At 42.0% G+C, this 24,857-nt stretch overlaps 1 pseudogene; it reads right to left on the bottom strand.

The window, feature by feature from the left end:
* Positions 1 to 14,599: 14,599 nt before the first annotated feature.
* Positions 14,600 to 14,991, bottom strand: LOC116883849 (annotated as a pseudogene).
* Between the last annotated feature and the right edge of the window lie 9,866 nt (positions 14,992 to 24,857).

The raw sequence follows: 24,857 nt of genomic DNA, 5'->3' as shown, positions 1-24,857 counted from the left end.
AGTAATATTACCCTCAAAGTAACAGGATACCCAGAAACATGGGAGACAAGTTGTGGTTCACCATAAAAAGTATAATTATATACAAGCTATAAATAAAGTTCCTCATAAACAGACAGGGTATGCTGCAAGCATAGGTGGTGATGGCTTTGCAGGAAAATGTTACTGGAGATGCGCTGAGGAGCATGGTGACACTTTGGTGGACTAGCCCAGACCTGCATGGAGATTCATGTGAGTATTGACTAGGTTTTGTCAACATGACACAAACCTAGACATGTCTAAGAAGAAGAAATTTCAACTGTAGGCAAGTCTGTGAGGCATTTTCTTGATTAATGTTTGATGTGGAAAGGCCTAACTTACACAGGCTGGGTAGGGCAGGAAGTCCTGGCTTGTATAAGATAGCAGGCTGGGTAAACCACGAGGAGCAAACAAGTAAGCAAAATTCCCCCAATGATCTCTACTTCAACTCCTGCTCTACTTTTATCCTACCAGAAGCTCCTTAAACAGAGAGGCAAACAACTCAAAGTAGCTTTAGGAAGTTCCTGAAACTGACCAGATTCACTAGGCCCCTCTCCACCAGAGTAAGGAATAAAAAACTGAGGGCCCCTGTCTGATAAGGGCAGTTGAGCTACAAAGAAGACTCTCAGAACAGACCAGCTGCCTGGGTGAAGCAGAGACCAGCCGAGATTCTTGGAAGAAGTTTAGACCAACTGAATTGAATGGAAAGAACACTCTTCAACCTGTTGAGCTAAGTACAGGCTGTGAAGTGTGTCCTGGTTCCCAGCTTTTGTGAGCTGTCATCCATGCTAAGTATAGATCCTTGGTGATGCAGTAATCTTTGAGTCATTTCTGCTATTAAGTAACCCCTCACCCGTACTCCTGTAAGTAACCCTAATAAAACTCACTGACTCACCGGGCTGGACTGTGGTTGTATCTTTACTTTGGTTGTCATGCACTCCCTATCTGGGGTGAAAAGACATGTGTTGCTTCTCTCCAGGAAAAGTTTTGTCACACAATAACATATGTATACATGTATGTGTGGAGACCAGAGGTCAACACTGGCTGTCCTGTTTTACTAATTTCTACCTTATTTTTGACACAACTTCTCTCCAAGGAGTCCAGAGCTCACAGGTCACTTATTAGGCTGACTGACTAATGTGTTCAGGGAACCCTCTGGTACTGGGTTACAGAACACACTGTCATACCTGCTTTGACCTGGATACTAGGACTCTAACATAGGTACTCAGACATGTACAGTAAATATTTCACCCACTGAAACATCCCTTGGACCCTCTTCAAAGACTTTTTTCTTCTCTTCCCATAAAGCTAGACTAACTGAACCTTGGTTTCTAAGTTTGACTACATTTTATCCCAAGGCCTCTTCTGTCTTAGCTTAGTCTGAGGACTTCTTTTAAAGTAATCCATTTTTTTTTGCATTCTGTTTCCCTCTATGAATTTCTCCAGAACATTTCAAGACTTTTGTATAATACCTGCTCTTTGCCCAATGCTTTTGTGAATTAACAAAAAGCAGGACAAAGTCATAGATAATATAAATTATAATAAACTACCATATACAAAAAGCAAAATATCACTGCCACATTTAACAAACCTATATGGAAACTGAGCGATAAAGACATCAAAATGATGAAGAGAAAACATTTTAAATCGAAAACTTGCAGATCTATACTAAAACCAAATATCAAAGCTGACTATAAAATTAAAGAAATAAAAGTTGACCCAAAAGATTCTGAGAAGACTCTTTATGTAAAATGTCGGGAGAATGGCTAATTAACACAGAGAAAAATACTTGATAGTATTTGGTATCAAGGACCTGTAAACTGTGCAAAGGAAATCACTACATCCTCATTAGAATGCTTGAAATTAAGACATATAAACTCCAAAGCCACGCTGGGGAAGAGGAAAAACAATGCCGGTGAGAAACAAAATTGTGTGACCACTATGGGAAATGCCTTGACAGTTTCTTATAAATTTGAAGCTACACTTTAAAGGATGCCCAGGAATCCCCTCCCATTATTTACTCAGGAGAAATGGAACTGTATGTCCATAGAAGACCTGTGGGCATGTGTTCACAGAAACTTAGTTCACCATCAGCCAAATGCAGAGTGGGCCCTAATCCTGTTAAAGGGTAAAAAAATAAACTGAAATATGTTCATACAACTGTTAGCCAGCCACGAATGCAAGATGAACTGATACCAGTAATATGCATAGTGGAAGGGTGGATCTTAAAAACCTGGTACTTTATAAAAGAAGCCTAGCACATCAAAGAATATATACTGTGTCACTTCGTGTGTTGAAATTCCAAAAATGACACAGCTAATCTATACTGACAGAAAGCCTCTTATCGACTGCCTGGAACTGGAAATGGAGTAGGGGGAGTGGGAAGCAACCCAAGGGGTCTACTGCGGTGATTCCAATGATGGCTTAATTGAATGTGTGAACTCATCAGAAATAGGCAGATTTTATTACATCAAACTCACACCTCAACAAAGTTGGTTTTTTAAAAAAAATTGAATGGATAGAAAATGCTATGCTTCTAAAATATCAAATACTGAGGAGACTACATAAGGGAAACTCTGTTTACAGCATTATCATGGCAATCTTGAGTCCCTGGAGTTGTCCTAGAGTGCTGAAGGTGGCGGGACACTGGCTAGGAGCTATCTCTCTACCATCTTGAGTCCCCAGTGTTTGTCCTGAGTTCTGGCATACATAGCTTTTGGAAATGCTGTACCACTCACTTAAGGGAATCTAGGCTTGCTCTGCTAACCATTTTCCAATTCCCCGGTGTGTTCATAGTTTCAGGAAGAAAGACCTTAGCTACATGTCATCCTTTGTGCTCCTCTCTGGGCTATTTTTCCTGCCCAAACCCTAACTGGGATCTAGTGGTTATCACAAACTCCCAGAACCATTCTGCTTACTGGAGTTCTTGTCCCTTGACTCTGTGCTCCAACATCTTCAAGGAATAGCATGTGAAGGATTCCAGATGTTTTAGAGTAATCTAGAGACTTAAAAAAAGCCAGGGTGAGCCAAGGAATCTGGTAGCCTCCAGGTCAATGAACCTTTGCAATTAAGCCTTTCTTTGAGGAACACGTGACCATGTGGCCCTAAATAAGCAATTGGATAGAGTTTGCAATGGATTTTGTTTCCTTTTATTTCTTTAGAACATAGTTCAAAATCTTTAGTATTAGGCAATACCATCTGTTATTGTCTGGAGAGGGGGAGATCATGCTTTATCATGTAGTTCAATCTGGCCCCAAATTTAAGAACCTCCTTCCTCGGGGGCTGGAGGGATGGCTCAGCGGTTAAGAGCACCCGACTACTCTTCCAGAGGTCCTGAGTTCAATTCCCAGCAACCACATGGTGGCTCACAACCATTTGTAAAGAGATCCGATGCCCTCTTCTGGTGTATCTGAAGACAGCTACAGTGTACTTATATATAATAAATGAATAAATAAATCTTAAAAAAAAAAAAAAAGAACCTCCTTCCTCAGCCTCCTTCCCAAGTTGTCAGGTACAACTTGGTCTTGACCCATACCTGGAAATTGCATGCACTTAGCACTCTGGGAGTCTGGCTCAGTTGTACTTCAAGGCTCAGCTAAAAGGTACCTTCCTGGGCCAACTCTGTCCTGAGTTACACAGGAGAGATCCTGCCCTCCTCCTGCAGCTCCCTACCTGTCAGGCCCATGGTAGTGATTCATCTGCCTTCTCCATCTATTCAAAATGCTTGTCTATGGAGGACAGAGGGCATGGCTCTCAACTTTTATAGCCCAGTGACTGGCATTGCTCCTGGTCTCTTCTAAGCACTCAAGCATTTATTACTGGACGTGATGGTGGCAGTGTAGAGCTGCCATAGACACAGGTGTTTCATCCAGCCTGCTTTTCTGTCTTTTTGGACACAAATGAGCAAAGAGCTGTAATGTAAGTTAAGATGTGGTATAGGTCCTACTTTGCAATATTGGGCAGGATGAGGGCAGCCAGGGAGAAGGTTCACATTAGAATGATTGGCCTGGAGGTTCGTCTAACAGTTAATTATTAGCATCAACCCTTGGTACCCTGTTTAGAACCAACAGAATAATGACAACACTTTTTATTTCCTGGAGCTGCTGTAACAAAACCCTACAGATTGGGTGCAGACAAAGTTTTCTCATTGTTCTGGAGGTCACAAATCTAAAATCAAGGGCTGCCAGGTCCAAGTTCATTCTGGAAACACTAGAGAAAAATTCTGGTCTACCCCAGCATTAATGGTCACTGGCAATCTCTGGCATTCTTGGGCTTATAGTTCATCACACTGACGTCAACTTCCCTTGCTATCCATCATTCTGTCTTGTGTGTCTGTTTATCTCTCTATATTCCCCACCCTTTTAAAATTATGGCTTTTTTGAGCATTTTGTATGTTTGTATTGTATTTCCATCATTTCCACCCCTCCTTGTCCACCCTTCAACTCTTCTGTGTCCCCGTGCCTATCTTCTTCAAATTAATGATCTTTTCTCTAATTAGGATTGCTATGGACACACACACACACACACACACACACACACACACACACACACACACACACATGAATATACATAAATACAACATGCTGAGTCCATCTCGTGTTACTCATAAGAGTACATGTCTAGAGGTGACCTCTTGGGACTGGTTAACCTATGAGGACTCATCACTCGAGAAGACTAATTCTTTTTCTTCCCACCCACCATCAACTAACCATTGCTTCTTCTCCAGGGTAGAACATTGGGAGGTTTCCCTATCTGTGTCAACCTATCAGCTGGTTTCACGCTGGGCTCTTCTAGGTGATTGACATCTAGAGATTTCATGTGTGCAGCTTCTCCTGTCCTCTTTCTTTTCCTCTTCTCCCTCCTTCTTTTCTTTTCTTTCTTTTTTTCCAGCTACTGGGATGTCTCCTTTAATGGTTGATACATCAGGTCTTTTAAAAATATTGTTATATAAATTTCATGCCAGCTATTTTCATACCAGTCTAGAATCCCGAGACATGTACTACATTGTTTGTTACTAACCTTTAATTTAAAAAAAAAAATTGGCACTTGAGGCTTATATAAAATTGAATGGAATTAGTACATCAGTGAATATTTTTAGGATACATTTGTTATATTGTCTTTTGAAGAGATTTTATTAATATATTAATTATGAGTAATGAGTCTCATGAGGATATATTCATATATGTGTATATGTATGTTAATGGCATTCACCTGTCACCTTTTATTCACCCTCAGTGATCCCCTTCCCCTTACCAGCTCTGCTTCTTCCCTTTTGAGTAGTAAGCTTCATTGGGAGTGCTTCCAGGAAGATGGACGAGAGGCCATACCCAGGAGGATGAGCAACTCACAGTGGCTATATCACCAGAGAGAATGAACATGTCCTTTGGATCTAGATTACACCCTAATTCAGTATGACCACATCTTGACTGATTCTTCCACTAAGGCTAGTTTTCAAATAAAGAGAAGCTGGGAGAGAAGGTTCAGTGCATTAAAGAATGTGTTGCACAAGCTTGAGGACCTGAGTTCGGATCTCACCTATAGCTGGGCATGGCCACATGCGCCTAACTCCAGTACAGGATGAGGGAGAAGATCACCAGGGTTTCCTGGCAGCAGCCTCATTCCTGATTCAGTGAGAGTCAGACAGTGATGGAGGATTTCTGACATCCTACTCGGGCCTCTGCATACTTTTGCATAGGGCCATGTACTCTCTCACACATGTGTGCATCTACCACACATGCATGCATAAGCATACACACACAAAAGAAATGCATTATTAAATAAGTAAATAAATATCCTGAGATTGTAGGTGAACATAGTCTTTGGGGAGACACTAAACTACTATGCATGCATGATGTCATCTAATACAGATATTGTGGGAAGTGGTGCTAATATAATTCCCATCTTATACATGAAGAAATTAAGTAGAGAGGGCTTAGGAGACTGTCTAAGCTAACCCACTAGGAACTGTGAGGAATTCAGATGTCTGTTTAGACAGTTCACTGTGATATACCAACATTCCCTTAAAACTTAAAAATTTAATTAAAATTTGTAAGCTCCATCACTCATTTAGAATAGTTTTGTGAATTCAATATACGCATATAGACTATTGGTAACCAGAGCACATTTGCTTCTCATCGTCCTTAAGTGGAGCCCTGCTGCTCTGTCAGACCTGTTTCTTTCTCCCCTGCACAGGTGGGAAGCCTGTGTTGAAACTTTTTGCTCATTGTATTGGAAGTAAAAGGTGAGGATAATAAGTGACCCATTCATTCTGGAGAACACACTTCTCATGAATGGCACAATGCAGAGAACTGGCTGAGCACCTCTTTCTATCCACACACAATGCTAGTCTTCTCTAGAGGACAGGGCAATGAGGCTCCATCTTGGAAGCAGGGATGCTGGGCCTTCACCAGACACCAGGCCTGCTAGTGCCTTCATCTTGCACTTCTCAAGTTACAGAAAAGGGAAGGCATGAATCTCTGTTCCTTATCAATAACCCAGACTGTGGCGTTTTGTTACAGTTGCACTATCTGAACAAGGCACTTACCCATAAGCTTTAAGGATGCTTATTTCCATATTAGAGTTTGCTTTGCAGGGAATCTGGATTTTCATGAATACCAAAAATGTTCTGGAAAGTAGACATTGAAGTGAGATTTTGGAGATGAGACAATGCACACAGAGGCACCAGTGTCGCTGGAAGTTAGAGCACAAAAGTCGCCAGAATAATGTGTTGATGGTGGTGGACCTGGGGAAGGCTGGAGAATTTCGGGCTATATTTACTGTGTGTAGGGTGTGCGGGCTTCCTTTCTGTTGCTGTGATAAACCACAAAGACCAAAAGCAACTTGGAAGAGTAAAGGCTTTATTTCGTCTTATACTTCCAGGTCACGGTACATCACTAAGAGAGTCAAGAACAGGGGTACGAGCTAGGAGCCTGAAGCAGAGTCTGTGGAGGAATGTTCCCACTTGGCTCACTCAAGCTCATGCTTAGATAGATTTCTTATAGAGCACCCAGCACCACCCGCCTAAGGATGCCACTGGCAGTGGGCTTGCCCTTCCTGCTTTAATTAATAATCAAGACAATCCCCCACAGACGCGTCCACAGGCCATTCTGAGCTAGGCACTTCCTCCACTGAAGCTTCCTTCCTCAGATGACTCTAGGCTGTGTTGTTGACAATTGCTAGTTAATTAGATATTTGCGGTGAGGAAAAGAGTATTATTAGGATGACTAATGTTGAGCTCACATGTGCTAATGAATCCAAAGGCTTGGCGGCTTAGCATCACATAGGATTATTTCTACCTTGCATTGTATTCTGGTGTTGTTGGTAGGTGGCCTGTGGAGAGGAGCTCTACTCCATAAAATCTCTCAGGGGCCAAGGTAAATGGTTCCTCCCTTTTCTTGCGGTGATACACACTGTCTCTAAGTTCTCTGAGGCTATGTATAGACAGGCACATTCTATGGTGACTATGCTACACCAAACAGCCTCTCTTTGACCTCAAGTGAGGCTATCAAACATATTTGCTGAACATAGACTTTCATCTCTTGATAGTGAAATGAATCTATGTTTTGAGCTTGTTGTATTACACTATTACTAGGAAGACATGACCAGATGTCTACTAATCCCAGACAGGGAATCCATGACAAATCAAAGTTCAGCTTGAATCAATGGGTTTTATTGGGGTTACTTACAGGAGTGTAGGTGAGGGAGTTGCTTGCAGGAGCAGAGGTGACTCAGAGAGCTGCATCACCAAAGCCCTATCTCAGCAAGGGCGACAGCTCTCAGGAGCTGGAAGCCTGAAACACACTGTGTGACTCAAGGGTAGCTTGACAAGTCTGAGAGTGTCTCTCAGAAGACCTTACTGTTTATATAATCTTGGAGAGGGGAATCCTAGTGTATCTGGTCAACTTCAGGGTGTTCTTAATTCCCCTGAATGGTTTCCTTCCTGAGGTTTCAACATCCTCCCTTGGGAACATCCTGAGTCTGAAGAAGCTTGCCTGCAGAATGAAAAATTATCTTGGAGGAAATCATTATACAGCATGGATTGAGTAAGAAAATGCATAGGATGTTACTTACTGCCCAAAGAATGTGTACTTGGCGGTCACAGTGGAGAGTGTGTGGGAGAGTGTGTGGCAGGTAGTGAACTGAAGTTCTCCTAGGAAACCACATTTATGATGAAGAACTTAATGGAACGAATTGGAAGTTCATGATTGTGGAAGGTGGGAGTCTGCAGCTCAAGAGCTAAACATGCTTCTGGGCGATCTTTACTCTCCTCAACAGCCTTTTACCACTAATGTCTGCATCAGATCTCACATCTTTGTGACTATTAAGTAAAGGTTTTGGAGTGATTAAGAATTCTAACAGCTTCCACTGAATAATAATAATAACAGGAGATTTGAAACTTAGATAGGAGAGCTCCCCTCTGCTGCTACCTGTCACTCACAATGACCCAGATCTGAATTCTTGGGCCATGGTTACTCACACTTGATTCAGAGTAAACACCTTTATTGCCTCTGGAGCAAGGCTGTGTTTTCTGCCGACATGAGTGTGTGGCTGTGTGTTAGATGGGGGTTTCCACATGGAGCGCGGGATGCAGAATTGTTTATCCAAGCCTGGGTTTTCCAGAGTTTACATAGGATGGGGACATGGGTCAGAGAGTGCTGAGGGTTTTAGAGCACGTTGTAAACAAAGAAAAGAAAGTATGGAGATGAAGCTGGGGGATAAACACCCCTGTGCTCCCCCAGCCCTCCTAAGCAGGTGATTTGATGGCCAACTTTCTTCTGTGTCATTCTGCTGGGTGAAAGTCTTCCACTCATCTTCCCACAAACTCCACTGCTGATCAGGGTTTCCTGGAGCAGGCAGGACAGAGTCTTAATGGTTTGGCAACCTCCCCTTTCAGTCTCTATAGCAGTGGGTTATTAGATTTTTAACATAATAGGCTCCAAAATCATCTCCCTTGATTTTCTTGATCAAGAGGTTTAAAAATTATTAGTATCCTAAGTTCTCCTTCAGTCATTTATTTTTCTTGCATTAACTAACTTGCCAACCCCACTGCTGTTGTGCAAGTCCCTCCTTTACAGCAGTATTTGTCTCTCTAACCATGGTTGGAATTCTCTGGAAAATGAAGAGAGACCTGGTAAATTTGATCGAAACTGTGAGGCTTTCACAGTATGCACCAAGGCAGCCTCCCTGAGAAAGGTGTCAGGAATTTGAATTTTTCATACAGAGATCTTGAGAGTCTCATGAACTTGAGTCTGAGAACACATACAGCCCTGTCACCAGGCTTTTCTTTCAACTCTGGGAATCTTGGGGATGCAGACTGAGCTCTTTCAGTCTCGGGAAAGGATCCTTAATTAGGAAGTAGCATCAGACCCCAGAGGGAGTAGGTCATTCGATGACTGGATTTCCTCTGAAGGAGGAGTGCTCTACAGGAGCTTGGGGAGTAGAAATAGCTTGATAAGGACTTAAGAGACTTTAAAAACTCACCATTACTCCCTGGGCCTCAGTTCTGACCCTTTCATCAATTCACTACACTGGGTGGTGAGCAGCAAGCAGGTAGGACCTTACTGGACCTTGTATCAAAAGCCAGCAGGTCTTGTCTCTCTGGCTGAGGACCACTGGCCTCCTTTGCTTCCTTTATACAAATGACTCAAATCTGAATTGGGATGTTACTTAGGCAATTGTAACTCTCATACATAGAACTTTGTATCCAGAACCATGTAGTTTGAATGTTATAAAAATGCAAATGGTGAATATCACAAGTAAAATAAAAAATTTGTTACCTAGCAAACATTTTTGGAATGTGAGGTTAACATAACAACTAATTAATTTGAGGCAGGCTCTGTAACAAACTATTCCAGTCATAATCCCCTAGACGTGATAGGTGAAACCCTGGGCATCCAGGCCATGCAACCCAGATATGGTCAACTCACACAGAAAATCAAGAGAGTTCCTCCGTTTGCCACATTGCTCTCTGCTATTAGTCTCCAAGGAGCACGGCACACCACTGGGGGCTAGCAACTCCAGATGTTAAGGTTCCTTGCCCTTCAGAAGGCAAAGCACGAACTACTACCAACTACCTTCTATCACCAACTACCGATGTTGCCAGGAGCTGAGCTAAGACCCTGCCAGACCACACTGCAGGTCAGATGCACTTGGCACCTAAGGAATTCTGTGGAAATCCAGACCGACAAATTATTAGTGAAATTTCCTGCAAGCAATACAAATTGGCAGGACTTTTAAGGACACTCAGAAGCAGCCTTGTGGATACTATGGCCAGTGTCATCTTACAATCTTACAGCTTTTCAACAGGTTTCTCCAGCCTTGGGGAACCATGATGATTTGCTCTCTCTCTCTCTCTCTCTCTCTCTCTCTCTCTCTCTCTCTCTCTCTCTCTCTCTCTCTTTGTGTGTGTGTGTGTGTGTGTGTGTGTTTGTGTATGTGCATGTGTGGGTGCATATGCTGTACGTGTGCATGTGTGTGTATGTACACATGTGCAGGTACATGAGGGTGCAATCAGAAGTTGACAAAGGTTGTCTTCTTTAGTTACTCCTTATCTTATTTGAGTCATGGGCTTTCATTGAACCAGAGGCTTACTGATTCAGACCATCTGACTGGAGAGCTCCAAGGATCCTCTCAACTATGTCTCCCCAGGACTGAAATTATGTGGGCACATTGCCATGCCTAGTTTTTAACATGGATGCTGAGGACCAAACTCGGAGTCTTGAATTTGTACCATGTAGCAAGCACTCTATCCATGAAAACATCTTCCCCACTGTTGTAGTAAATCTCTAACCCTAGTAAGTCCATGTAAAGAACATACAACTCAGTTACAATATTTACAAGCTGCATGCCTAGATTGGGCGATTTACCACTACAGTACTCTATTCCTCAGCTAGTAGATCCCTTGTTATTTGTGACTTCTCTGGGTCATGTGGTTCTGTTTTATCTTCTTTCCACCTCCTCTTCCTTAGTCTTCCTCTGTCTCCTTGTCCTTCCTCTGCCCCTCCTCCTTCCTCTCTTCCATATCTCTAAAGCCTTTCCCTCCCACTGCCCAATCACAGGCTCAAGCCTTTATTTGACAGTTACAATGGGGAGAAGGTTCACACGAAATCACCTGAGTACATGATCCACTCCTAGTTGAGGCAGCCTCTCTTGAGAAAGCAGAATTAACATCAAAAACAAGCAGCACCAGGGTAATACACAACATTTCACTCTTTTGTCCAATTAAAAGGCTCTTTTCTTTCAGATATAAACTGAACACAACTATTACCATTATGTAATTTATAAAGTATAAGATATATTTAACACCTAGTCCATCAAGTCTGTCAATTTAAATAAAGCACTCTACTATCTATTCTAACTTAAAAGGCTTATAATTCTATACCTGAATTATGTCCTGGTTTTAGCTTGTATACCATCTGAAGATCATCCTCTCAAATCTATGTCATCTCTCTCAATACTAAACAGCTTGAATTGGCTCTGAGACTACAATCAGTCTTCAACTCTGTCAGAAATCTGGGAACAACTTAAATATTACCTGAAACTATAGGAAGCACAAAGCATTGCTTCCAAAGCTTAACCAATTTGTAGAGGCAGTTGACTACCTGGATAGTCTTTCATTCCTCAAAATGTTGGAACATTAGTTTTTAGTCTTCTGGCCCAGGATCATCTGACAGACCTTTGTGGAGCAGGATTATAAAGGACTGCTTACCCTGAATTGGCAGAGCTGTCAGTCAACTATTCTGCATAGTGTGTCCTTTTCCTGGACAGTATTTTTGTCTATAGATGAATTGAGTCAATTCTTGCCTAGTGGCTATCTCAATATAACTGGAGCAACTCTACTGATTTTCAGTTTTTTCTTTGAACTAAGAAAGGGGTGCTGTCAGGAGCATACATTTAGCCTCTAGTGAAATGATCTTTAGTAATTAAATGGCCTTAAATGTCATATTTTGTGGACTTTTGATGTCTTTGAAGATTACTATCTCTGCAAAGTATATCTAACTGTTAAGCTTTGACTACTATCAGCCATTTCTAATTGAAATACCTTGAAAACATAGTAATTAACTTAGAACCATGGGTTTGTTATCTGGCCCTTAACTCACAGTGTTTAATCATCTAAAAAGAGTTTGTAATAGTAGTAATAGAAGGACTGGGTCTAGGCTTTTTATTCTTCTATGTGTTGTATAGGCACAACGTCTATCTAAGAGTAACAATATGAATCCCACTTTTTGTATCAATATAAGAAATTCATACCAATGAAAACCTTAAATCTGTACTAAAATAAATTCTGTAACAATGTAAGAAATTATAACTTTAACTTTCTATCAATTATAAAGATCTCTACCAATGTAAGATATAGCTATGTAAAGTTTGGTTTTATAGTAAATTTAATAATCTATCCCTATTTGTCTATTCCTGTAATCTTCATGGTATTATACCTCCTTTTTTCTCTTCCACCCCTTTTCCTTTACCTAAGAAGGAAGGATAGAGAAAACAAAAGGAAAGGTAGAACTCTCTGAATCAAAGCTCTCTAGTTTTCTCCCTGTCCATAGCTACCATATTTGTAAAGTTTTCCTTAAAATGACAATGTATCTATAATTCATAAAATAACTAGAACCATCCACCACAGCAAAAGGGATTGGGATTATGATCCTTTTTGTGTCTACTTCTAATTAATTGGGACAAAGAATTCCCTTCTGGAGGCCCAAGGAAAGTTGGCTTTGTCAAAGGAGGACTAGTTGGCATAATTTGTCTTTCAGTTTCTATGTGTTGAGAAAGTTCATTGCTTAGCTGATGTCTTGATTATGACAGTCTGAAAGGCTGGATAGGTGAGCTAGCTGTTCTGGAAAAGACCTGGACGCAAGTCTTTAAAAGAAGCAGCTTCAATGTAGTTGAGGTAGAATCAAACAAGGAACAGGAATGGAAGGTCCCGAAATCTCAGCATCTCGAAGTGTGAATCTTGTCAGGGATCTCTTTTCTTCTTTCATCTTGTCATATACAAAACTTACAAGCAACATAAAGACATTTACATGGAGTGTGCAGCGTGCACAGATTGGTTAATGAAGATCAATAAAGAAAGATGAACGCCTTTCTTCAGAGGTTAGTTTGATCACATGATCAAACTACAATATAAATTTCTACTCATGCCATCTTAAAGAATGGTATGTAATATCAAGTCATGAGAATTTTGTACCCAATAAGTGTTATTGGCTGTGAGTAGACATTTTAGTCTCAGCTAGTTCCAGAGCTGTCTCCATATTCAGAGACATAAACATCACTACATATACATCATCTATTTTGTTGATTGTGTTAAGTTTCCCTTTTCTTCTCCATCGCCAAGGTCTTCAGGAGGTTTCCCTTTGTCATGTCTGATTTTTATTAACTTGGAAGGAACTTATAGTTTTTCTTTCCCTCAAGAAATATATGTATAACCCCTCCCCCAGTGTAACACATTTCTTTATTTCCATTCTGATGTCAGAATATCCTTAATATAAACAGGTTGGTTTAGTTCAGTAGTCCCCCCCCCCACAATCCAATGTCTTTCAGCAACTGTAGTGTTTTGTTCATTAGCATTTTAAAAATTTAAGGTAAATAAAACATTGTGTAATTTATCTCTGGGAGTTTTTTTGATGCCCCCCCCATTTTGAATTGTCTATAGAATTTGTCTCAGTCCCGTTATCTGGTCTCATAACAGCATTTAGAGCAGTTTTTTGGTAAGGTGTTGTCCCATTTGTCTCTTGTTGCTCTATATTCCCTATGTTGGCTTTTGTCACATCTCTAACATATTCTAGAAGGCATAGGCCCCCTTAGGGGATTAATTTGTTTTTTTCTGCAGTTATTTCTGAGATGACCCTGCTTACCACAATTAAAACACTTGAAATTTTGGGTCATCTCAAGGCCTCTCGTAGCAGCTTCTCCTATTAAGGTCATATCAGGCAAATGAGGTCTAACATCAGCCCTATATGTAATCCACTCATTTATTGATATTACCCTTGCCCTCAATGGTCTGATTACTTCTTTGCATTCAGCATCCACATTTTCAAAGGCTAAAGACTAGATTAGTACCTTTCTTGCTGTTGGATTCAATACACTCCTTTCTACAGCTGAGATAAGCCTTTGCAAAAAGTCAGGGAAGGTATCCTTTGGACATTATATGACTTGGGGAAATGGTTCAGTTCTTTCCCCTGATCTGTGACTTTGTCCCAGACATTTAAGGATGTCGATCGACACAATGTCAAAGTTTTTTCTATAGCCTGTATCTCTGTCTCAGTAAAGAGACCTTCACAACCAGCTGATCTTTGGAAATCTCTCTACCCCTGGTTATATTTTGTTGTGGTATCTCTCCGCCATGAGAACCATTATAAATGTGACACAGACTCTAATATTGCTTTTGCCATATCCTTCTAATCTTGGGGGATTATTCTATTTTTAATGGCTCAAGAAGTCAGGATTTGTTTTATCATTGGCGCTGATATTTCTTTTTGTCATAGAAGCTTTTTAGTTTATTTTATCCTCTCAGAAGTCTGTATATCACAGCAGAACATCAACTCACCTCAGAGCTACTCCTTTGGCTGTGCCCAGTTTCCACTCACTTTTTGCCAGCATCAACATTGGCCTTCGCAGTCTCCCTGAACTTCTTCATTCTGTTCTTGCGTTCCTTTCGCTGTTTGCAGGAGGACTTTTTCTTCTCATAAAGGCCATGTCCTGCAAGTCTATGTTTAGGCTCATTCTTCTTTGCATAATCTAAAGAATCATAGATCATGTCAAAGTCAGTTGTTTTGTCACCATGAAGTGGGTTCTGAATCCAAATACAAAGATGGCGTCTGATGTGGTATTGTACATCTTGGCCAGCTTTTCCTGAATCTCTGTCTTTGGTACTGTGGCCTTCCCAGGATGAATGGTATCAGTGAGCATCTGTTTCCTCTGAAGCAGACGGTTTGTAATGAACTTCCTAGTCCGGATGGTTACTGTGTCATTCATGATGGCTACGGTGCCAGAGCTGAGGGGCTTGTATTCCTAAAGAAATGGAAGCTAATTTAAATTTTTTGAATATGGAGACTGAAGAGATGGCTCAGCAGTTAAGAAGATAAGAGTCTATGCTGTTCTTGCAGAGGATCTGAGTTTGGTTCACAGCAGACATATAGAGTGGCTTACAACTGCGTATAATTCCAGCTCCAGGGACAATTGATGCACTCCTGCCTTTTCAGGAAAACTCCACTCAGATGTACACATTCACACAAAACACCCATATATATAATTGAAAAATAACAAAAAAAAACCTTAAAAAGTTACAAATACCAGTCAGCCATTGTTACACATACTTTTAACCCCTGCACTTGCATGGCTGAAACAAGAGGACCCTGCATTTGAGGCCAGGCTGAGTTATATAAGGCAACCTTGCCTCCAAAAAATTGCTAATGTAATATATGAGCATGTAAAACCTTCAAATAAAAGAGAAGATAAAAAAAATAAAAAAAGATAAAAAATATAAATTGGTATGGCTTATGCCACCTGTGACAGCTTGGTTTAATAGTCAACCTGACCCAACCTAGAATCAACTGAAGAACTGTCTATTGCGGGTTGGCCTGTGTTTATATCTACAGGGCATTATCTTGATTGATTTTGATGTAGGAGGACCCATCCACTGAGGACAGCACCATTCCTTAGGTAGGGGGCCCTGAACTCTATGGAGAAGGGGAAAACTAGATGAGAGCAAACAAACAAGGATCAATTTGTTTGTTTTTTTGTTCTTGACAGTCAATGTGATGGAAATAAATCTTTGAGTTCCTGCCTTGATTTCCCCAAATGATGGACTATAACTTAGAATTATAAGCCAAGAACCTTTTCTTCCCCAAATTTCATTTTGTCAGGGTATTTGTCATTGCAACAGAAATGAGAGTAAAACAGTGCCTGTCTTAGGTTTTTATTGTTGTATACAACACCAGGGAAGAAAATGCTTTGTGTCAGCTTTCAGATCACAGTCTTTTATTGAGGAAAGCCAGGGTAGGAACTCAAGACAGGAACTCAGAGGCAGGAACTAAAGCAGATATCATAGATCTCGCTCCTTGAGGCTTTCTTGGTGTACTTTCTCACACACCCAGACCACCTGCCTAGGGATGGCACCACCCACAGTGGGCTGGGCTGTCTCGCAGCAGTCATCAGTCAAGAAAATGCCCCTCTATTTGATAGAAGCAAAGCCTCAAGTGAGATTCCTTCTTCCCAGATATGTCTAGGTTTGTGTCAAGCTGATAAAACCAATAAGCATACCACCAAACACCCAAAAGATAACCACCACAAATAGTTTCTTACACATCCTTTCAGAATTTTCAATGAATACCAACAATGAAAATCCATATTCATATTTCTACACATTTATATATGTAAGCACTATTATATGAACCCTAAGTTTACTCTAATACACACACACACATATATATTATACAGTAATACTAACTAGTATATATTTAGTAACAAATTATATTGTATTTTATTTAAACATACACAAGTTTACTTTATTTTTAAATAGTTCTTTTCAATTTCAATTTCATATTTTATATCCCATTCCTTATTAATGGACATTCAAGTTACAATCTATTTTTTAAAAAAGTACAATGTTGGGGATGGGGATTTAGCTCAGTGGTAGAGCGCTTGCTTAGCAAGCGCAAGGCCCTGGGTTCGGTCCCCAGCTCCGAAAAAAGAAAAAAAAATAAAAAGTACAATGCTGTAGTGAAGAGTCTTTTGGGGAATAAATTGTACAATTGTACAATTACATCTGTAGGATTCATTCCTAGAAGTGAGGTTGCTAAATCAAAGGGGAAGCACCAGGTTTTTTTTTTTTTTTAGATATTCTTAATTATTCAAAATATTTGGACTATTTGACCACCAACCTACAAGAGGGACTATTTCTCTACATCCTCATACATCCTCATATAATCTGCATTTTGCTAATTTTTTCAGTCTTTCAAATTGGTATGCAAAGAAACAAAAAACTTTCTTGTTTAAATGTGACTTCCTTTCATATTTTACTATCAAACCATTAGAAAAAATGCAAAGTGCATTGTGTGGGTTTAGTCAAATCAACTGAAGAGAAGGCACTCGGATTCTGTCCCATCTTGTACAAAGCATCCCTTAACTTTAGTCCCATCGTGAGCCAGGTGACTTTGGAGTAGATCCAATGATGCAACCTGAGGAATGCCTCGCCTGCAGTGTGGTGCCAGCACTCATTCTACTGCTGCTCTGCCTAACCATCCAGGGAGCTATGGACTGTGGTCCCCCCCACAGACATGATGCTGGGCTCTGAGCAAAGTCAGACTCTGGTGGCACACACAGAATGCCAGCAGGTCAGCCCTCTGCTTGCTGTCGTGGAGGAGGACGGGTGCCTTGCTGTTCAGAGACTCACAGATAGCTTGTGGACTCATCTTCAGCTCACCTTCCTTATCTCTAGTTTGTCCCTTAAGTGAACTATTGAATGTCACAGCAGTGTGGAGTTAGCAGATCTAGGGATAGGACGCAGGCTGTCAATCTAGCCAGTGTCCTCACTGCTCCTCATCTGCCTGGGTCTTGTTGGTAGCTTTATTTACTTTTGCCGACACGAGAGAGGGTACAGCAGGATCCCGCTCATCTCGTGCCTCTAGCTGTGCCTGTCGAGTGTTTCCTTATCTACTTATATTGAAGTGTTAGAGATCAGACCAGGGCCTTACACGTGCTAGGCAAGCATTCCCTTGGCAGTTTAAAGGTAGCCTATGAGGGGATCTTAGAGAGCAACAAGCTAGGCTACCAAGCAGCAGCAATATTGGATGCAGGAGAAGCTGAATGGCATCCCTTTCCTTTCTCTATACCCACTTCACGGAATGGTCTCCATGTCATGTAGTAGTCAGTGTGCATAGATCTGATATACCAGGGAATGAGTTTCAACTCATAATTAATTACACCCAACAAGCACCCTGTAGTTCAATGGTCATGATTGCTGCAGGTACGGGTAAGCCACCAGCTACCCACTGTGGAAAAACTACCTTCCACTTCCAGTGTCAGTGAACCAGAAGCTCGAGGGTTCTTAAAACTCCAGAAGTCAGTTCTTGCTCTACGTTGGGCCCAGTTGTCCAGCTCAGTGATGCTCATGTCTCATGAGCAGGCTCATTCTTAAGTAGCAGGAATCAGAAGGGTTAAGTTAGTGTAGCACACTGAGTGCAGGGTGTACTCAAGGCCAGGGCTCCTGCAGAGGTGAACACACTGCACAGTGATGCACTTTCTTTCGACTGCCACCAGACATGGCTGAGGAAGGATGGCTACACCCATGAACAGTCTGGAGTTGGTGATAGAGAGCTTAAGAACACAGTATGGGAAAAACATAATGATCACTGGGCAGGACCAGATTGAAAGAGTGAGTCAGGGAGACTGTTCTCTGGGTCCTAATATTCCGGCTCAGCCAAGCTGTAAATGTTCATTTGAGTCTGTGTAATGGGGAAGGGTAAACACTGCGTTCCAGTGATTCCTAGTGGTACTCCTCAGGGGTGAAATGGTTTATGTCTAACAGGGGCCTCCCATCTGGGCCATTATTCTGCTCCAGAGACAGGTTAGAACAAAGACAATGTGTATGCTTAACAAATAACAGATTATAAATCCCTAAATGCTGCAAAATCCAACCGTGCAGGTTTCTCCGCTGTTGAGATGGGATCACCCACTGAAGGAAGAGCAAAGCTCAAGACTATTGTGGGTGACGGGTCTGTGTGCCACAGGCTTGGTCTACAGGAAGCAGAGTAGATGGAGAAGTCGAATGTCACTGAAATAAATACACCCAGACATTCCTCTATATGGAATGTTAAGCAAGAGAGCTAATTTAGGCTCTTGAAAGGGGAGACAGTGAGACACAAGCATTGTGCAAACTTGGACTAGGTCTGTGTTCAAAGGGCAAAGAGATAGAGACATAAAAGACCCTGGACGTCTAGAGAGTCTTACCACAAACTGGCTCTGGGGTGACACAGGAACTTTTTGTCACTAGCCTTGCTAGACATGGTCATGCCAGTGTGGTCACTGGGAGAACATTCTGTCTCAGGGAGATGTCTGCTAAAGGAAGTGGGAAGAAATCTCTCTATTGTATATGGCTCATTTGGAATTTTGAGAGGGAGAGAGAGAGAGAGAGAGAGAGAGAGAGAGAGAGAGAGAGAGAGAGAGAGAGAGAGAGAGAGAGAGAGAGAGATCACTTTAGCTCAGTGCAGATGGCCCTGTGGATCGACCACAGAGGAAACCAACACCAAGGCCCTGCTGGGTGAAGAGATGAACTGTGGCTTTCAGTCTTTAACAGCCCATAAAATATTTATTTGAAAAGGGGAAATGCCAAGAAAGCAGAACTCCTGGTCGTGGGCGGTGAGCCTATCAGTCACCTTTCTCAATGCTGAGGCGAAATACCTGACAAAAGCAACTTAAGGGAGCAGGGACGCATTCTGCTCACAGTGTGAGGGTGAAGGCCCTTGTGTGGGATAGCAAGCACCATCACCCTCCGGGCTACTTCACTGGCCCTCAGCTGCTTTTGAGTTATGCTAGCCAGTGCAATGAGGACAGTTAATACTCAACCGTGCTGCAGTTTACTGTCTCTTTCTGTAAATTTTTTGACAATAAGTTGGTTGCCTTGAACTGGTCATTCCACATAATATTAAACAACGTCCATAGGTATGTACAGCTAGAACTCATCAACGCATAATTCTTAAGCGGAGGGGTGAAACAGTTGTTTTTTCCTGTTGCTGCAACAGAATACCCAACAAAAAATAGCAATTTAAAGAAGGAAAGGTTTATTCCAGGTTGGTGTTCAAGGGTGCAGTCTATCACTGCAAAGAAGTCATGCTGGCCAGAGCTGGAAGCAGTTGGCCACATCACACTCACATCCAGGAAGCAGAGAGAGATACAGGCTGGTGCTCAGCCCAGTGTCTCCTTTTCGTGAAGCTCAGGACCCCAGCCCATGGAATTATGCTACCCACAGCTAGAGTGGCAGTGATTCTAAATCTTGTTTAGTTGATAATCAATATTCCCAAGTAGGGAAGATAAGTTGGTTCTTATCCCAGCCTTCTAAGTAACAACAGGTTGAGAAAGTCCAGACTTCATAAACCAAAGTCACTTGCAGGCGTCTTCAAATTCCAAAGGTTCCTTCCAAGCAAATACACATGAATTTCAAACAGAATGTTCTAGGAGAGAATGATGTACTTGCCTGGTTCTGGGAGGTGGGGAGCTCTGAGAGGAACCATGGCTCCTGGTGTTCTATAGAGGAACAGAACTGAGAGGTGGCTCCTTACAATGACATCTGCTAAGGAGCTTAAACCACATTGTCTGGCAGCTAATCCAGACATCAAGCTTTGTGCTGTGTTTTGCCCACATAGGAAAGTATATCTGAAAGATTCAGGATTCACATTGACACACCAGCAGCCTTCACTTGCCTCAGTTTGGGTCCTCTAGGAGTTGGTCAGAAGACAACAATTTGAGAGGAAGAGACCATCAGAGTCATGCAGAGTTCCCATGAGCTTTCTGAGGCAGAGAATCGATGAAGCCCTGTAGGATGATGTCATTATGCAATAAAGCAGGTCCAGTATAAAGTGAAGCCTATCATTGGATGAGAAGGAAGGGTAGGCAGGGAAAAAGTCTAGGGGAATGAGGGGGGGGGAGAGAGAGGGAGGGAGAGAGGGAGAGAGAGAGAGAGAGAGAGAGAGAGGAGGAGGAGGAGGAGGAGGAGGAGGAGAGGAGGAGGAGGAGGAGGAGGAGATCAAGATGGAGTCTACGAAGGAGGGTGGTTCAGATTTAGGTGAACTAGATTGAGTTTATCTTGTCTAGGTCTGCGGTTTATATCTTTATCAATTGGCAGTGAATGTATTGTGCAGATGAATTGTAGATTGAGAATTTAACATGTAAATCTAATTGCTAAATTATGTTTCTGGGACTTTGATTTTTTGTGTGTGTGTGTGTGTGTGTCTGTGTCTGTGTGTCTGTGTGTCTGTGTGTGTGTGTGTGCACCAGGCGTGCTAACTACCACCTAGGGGACTGCTCGGAGAGGACTGATAAAAGGGAGACAGCAGGGAGTGGGCGGCTTGCAGGCCACATGGCAGAGTAGCATGGAGTGAGAGGATTCGGGTCGTGGGAACTGATAGAAAAAGTTCCTTTTTAATTTTTACTGCAACAAAGCCCTCCATCTCCACGGCTTCTGTCCAGCATCTGGCATGGATGTCTCTTAACCACTGCATGCTCACACTGATTTCCTGTTCTTTACTTAGGTAAGGCTACTTCCTGACTCATTACTGTTGTTGCCTCAGGCCACTATATGTTGCTCTATCTGTGATGCCAGTCCAGGTCTTGATTCTATCCTCTTCTGAGATTTCCTGAGAATGTCTCTACAGTTACTCAGACTCATACTATTTAAATGTGTTTACATTTAAAAGAAAATCATTTAAACCTTTAGGCAAACACATACTCAAAACTTGTATAAAAGTTACCTATTAAATGAGTGCTTAGAAACAAGTAGGATTCTTGTGAACATTTTTGTGAGCCAAAAATTGGGTAGGAAATAGGTATAGAAATCCCAAGCTTCATTTTAAACAGATGAAGAAAACACGTGATTTGAAATGTACTTAATTCTTCTGTAGAATGGCTACCATATGCAATTATCCAGGAGTCAGTGGGCACTGTGGCCCTGGGAATAACAGTATTAACTCTTAGCAGAGCCTTGGTGTGCTTTTATGTACAAAATGAGAACATTACTAGTTTCTCCTCCATATGTTTGTTCAAGATGCTAGAGGTTGAGTGTTTAGGGCCCAGTTACCACAGGCTGTTTAGCTGTTGTTTTAATTAGTTAATTAGTTAATCAGAGATTGTTATGTCTCTGTGTTTAGTCCAATACATCAAAGTTAGAATCAAAATTGAAGAGCTCAAGCAAATGAACCAAGACTACTGAGCCTCCACTGTTTCTGAACGGGTTGTGACACATGAGGAGTCGGCTTTAGTGATAACAATAAAACAGAGGACCCAGAACCTTTGTAGAGCCAGTTATTGATGTCCTACCTGTCCCTCTTACTGTTGAATTAAGCCCACCTTTTTTCAAAGGGCCGAGGAAATAGCATATAGCCCCTTGACTGACAGTGAATTATTACAAGTAGATAGCACGGGCTACCTTGGTTTGATGGCCTCCTCTGAGCCCCTGCCCTAGGTGGTTGGTGAGATATTTAGGTACTGTAAGAGACTTTCGGTTGTGCTAACAACTACCTGAAAGAAGGAGGAAGGCTTCACTTTGGTTCAGCCAGCTGGCTCTGTTATTTCTACGCTCTGAGGCAAAGCATCAAGGTGGTTATATATGTGGAAGAGTGAAGCCATTACCTCATAGTGGCCAGGAAAGCGAGCAACAGAAGAAGACCTACAAGGTCTAGCTTGCTAACTAACACAGGGTCCTAATGGCCTACTTCCTCCTGCTACTTCCTACCCAATAACATTTAGAATCCATATTAGATCCATGTTTAATGGACTTTCATGATGACCAGGAACCAAGCCTTCAATTCAATATATGAAGTATTTTGTGGGATATTTCACATCTAAACTCCAGAGGAACCAAAAGGAAAGACCCATATAGGCAGGCTTTTACTTTGAAAGCAACTTTATATTTTATATAAGTTTATAATCAATACTTGCCACCAACGTAGAGAAGTGTATTGGGCTACATAGTATATTCCTACCCAAAGTCATGTTTACCTGGAGTCTTGGGATATGATCTTGTTGGGAAAAATGTATTTGAAAGTGTTTAGGATTCCATGAAAAAATTTTCCCTAGACTTGGCACCTCCCCAAAATCTCAGGCCTTGGACCTTATAGAAGGAGAGAGGCCACCACGAAGCATAAAAAAGGAGAGTGATATGAAGATTGAGGTCACAAGTAAAGGATCACCTGTGGTTACCTGAAGCTGGAAGTAGCCATTAAATAACTAAATAAATACATAAATAAATGAAATAAAATAGAGCTTCAGAGAGAACAAGGTCTTGGTGATATCTTGATTTTTACATTTCTGATTTCTAGAATCATGAGAGAAGAATTTTCTGCTTGTTCAAGTCACCTTTTTTTTTTCTTTTGTACTTTTTTTCCCCATGACAACCACAGACTACTTGGCAGTTACCTGAAGAATGCGACCTGTTCCCTCCACATTTTCAAAAGGGGGGCCTAATGGAAATGCTTTGTCTGCTTTACGTTGACTCAGCATGAAGAAGAACCCCCCTCAAGCACATTACTTACTGACCCCTGTCCATCAGAGTGTGCACTCCTGCAGCTATGCCTGGTTTACAGGAGATGCTTGTGTGAGTAAATAAAGAACATGAGATTGGATAAAGTCCTGACGATTGTCTAGTACAATTTTCCATATCAGGAACAAAAATGAGAAGAAGTCACACATTCCAGGGATGGGATAATGCATGTGTACAAAGGCAGGAATCGAAGGCTCACAACTGCTTGGATAAGGACCCAGAGTTCAGGGACCCAGTTAATGCCTGGCGTGATGTGATGATTAGTGTTAATTGTCCACTTGACCAAGTCCATAACCACCTAGGATACCAGCCTCCCAAGCACAGCTGTGAGGAATTATCTAGGTTAGATTAGCGTCTGGGCAAGCCTGTGGAGAATTGTCTTGATTCACTAGATTCAATGAGGTGGGAAGACCTGCCCACTGTAGGTGGTACCATTCCTTAGTCAGAATCCTGGATCATACACAATGGAGAAAGTTCACTGAGCAGTAGGGTTGCTGTGTTCATTGATCGCTGCTTTCCAGCTGTGAACACATTTCCAAGTGTGATCAGTTGCTTCAAGCTTCTTTCACTTTAACTTCCCTGCCACAACAGACAGCACTCTAGAAATGTGAACCACAGTTAACCCTTTCCCTTCTAAGCTGCTGCTGTGTTTCATCACAAGCTCATCACGAATCACATCAATGGAAGAGAAACTAAGACAGGTGGGAAGAACGGGAGCTGGGAGAGACAATGGGCACTGGGCTTAGAGATGCCCGTAGGTAAGGACTCTCGACTGATCCTGAGCAGGAAAAAACCCATGGGTTTAGCAACAAAATGACTTAGAAGACTGTAGAAGAAGCACTGTCAGTGATTGGCTCCAGAGGCGAGGGGTGAGTAGCAGAAGGCACACCCAAGAGGCAAGAGGGCTCAGGGGAAGCCACTGGGCTCTGAAGCAACCGGATGTCCAAAAGGCCAATGCATTACAGGCTCAGTGTCCAACCTGTGCCACCATTTATAGGCACCTTCAGGCCACTGAGGGAACATCTCTGAAGGGTGTAGTGGCATCCCGCTCCTTCCTTTCTAGAAGCTCCTTTCATTTTCTGTCAGGTTGTACCATTCTACTACAGGCCCAGAGCAGCAGAGTCTGTGAATCCAAAGCAATCTTCTCCTCTTTTTAAGTTGTCTGAGGTCAAGAATTAAGATTTGTCACAGTGTCAGAAGACTGGCTGGAGGGTGCTACTCAGGAGCAGCTTGGTATAGCACAGCAGTGTCTGGAGTAGAGAATGAGGGCCTGGCTCGGCAAAGAATAAGGATGGTATGATGGTTTGGATAAGATGTCTCCCATAAGTCTTGGGCATTTGCATGTCTGATCCTCAGTGGGTGGCTATTTGGAGAGGGACTAGGAGGTATGGCCTTGCTGGAGGAAGTAGGCTTTGAGGTTTCAAAAGATTGTTCTCATTTTTTAATGTGATCTCTGTTTCCTGTTTGTGGAGGATGAGAGCTCTCAGATGCTGGCCCAGCCACCTGCCACTGGCTACCTCTTCTCTGCATTGTGGACTGTTCTCTCCCTGGAGCCATAAGGCAAATGGACCCTTCTACGAGCGGCTTG

This window comes from Rattus rattus, chromosome 14 (genome assembly GCF_011064425.1).
Source record: "Rattus rattus isolate New Zealand chromosome 14, Rrattus_CSIRO_v1, whole genome shotgun sequence".
NCBI classification, from domain to species: Eukaryota; Metazoa; Chordata; class Mammalia; order Rodentia; family Muridae; genus Rattus; species Rattus rattus.
This window is presented reverse-complemented; position numbering and strand designations above follow the sequence as displayed.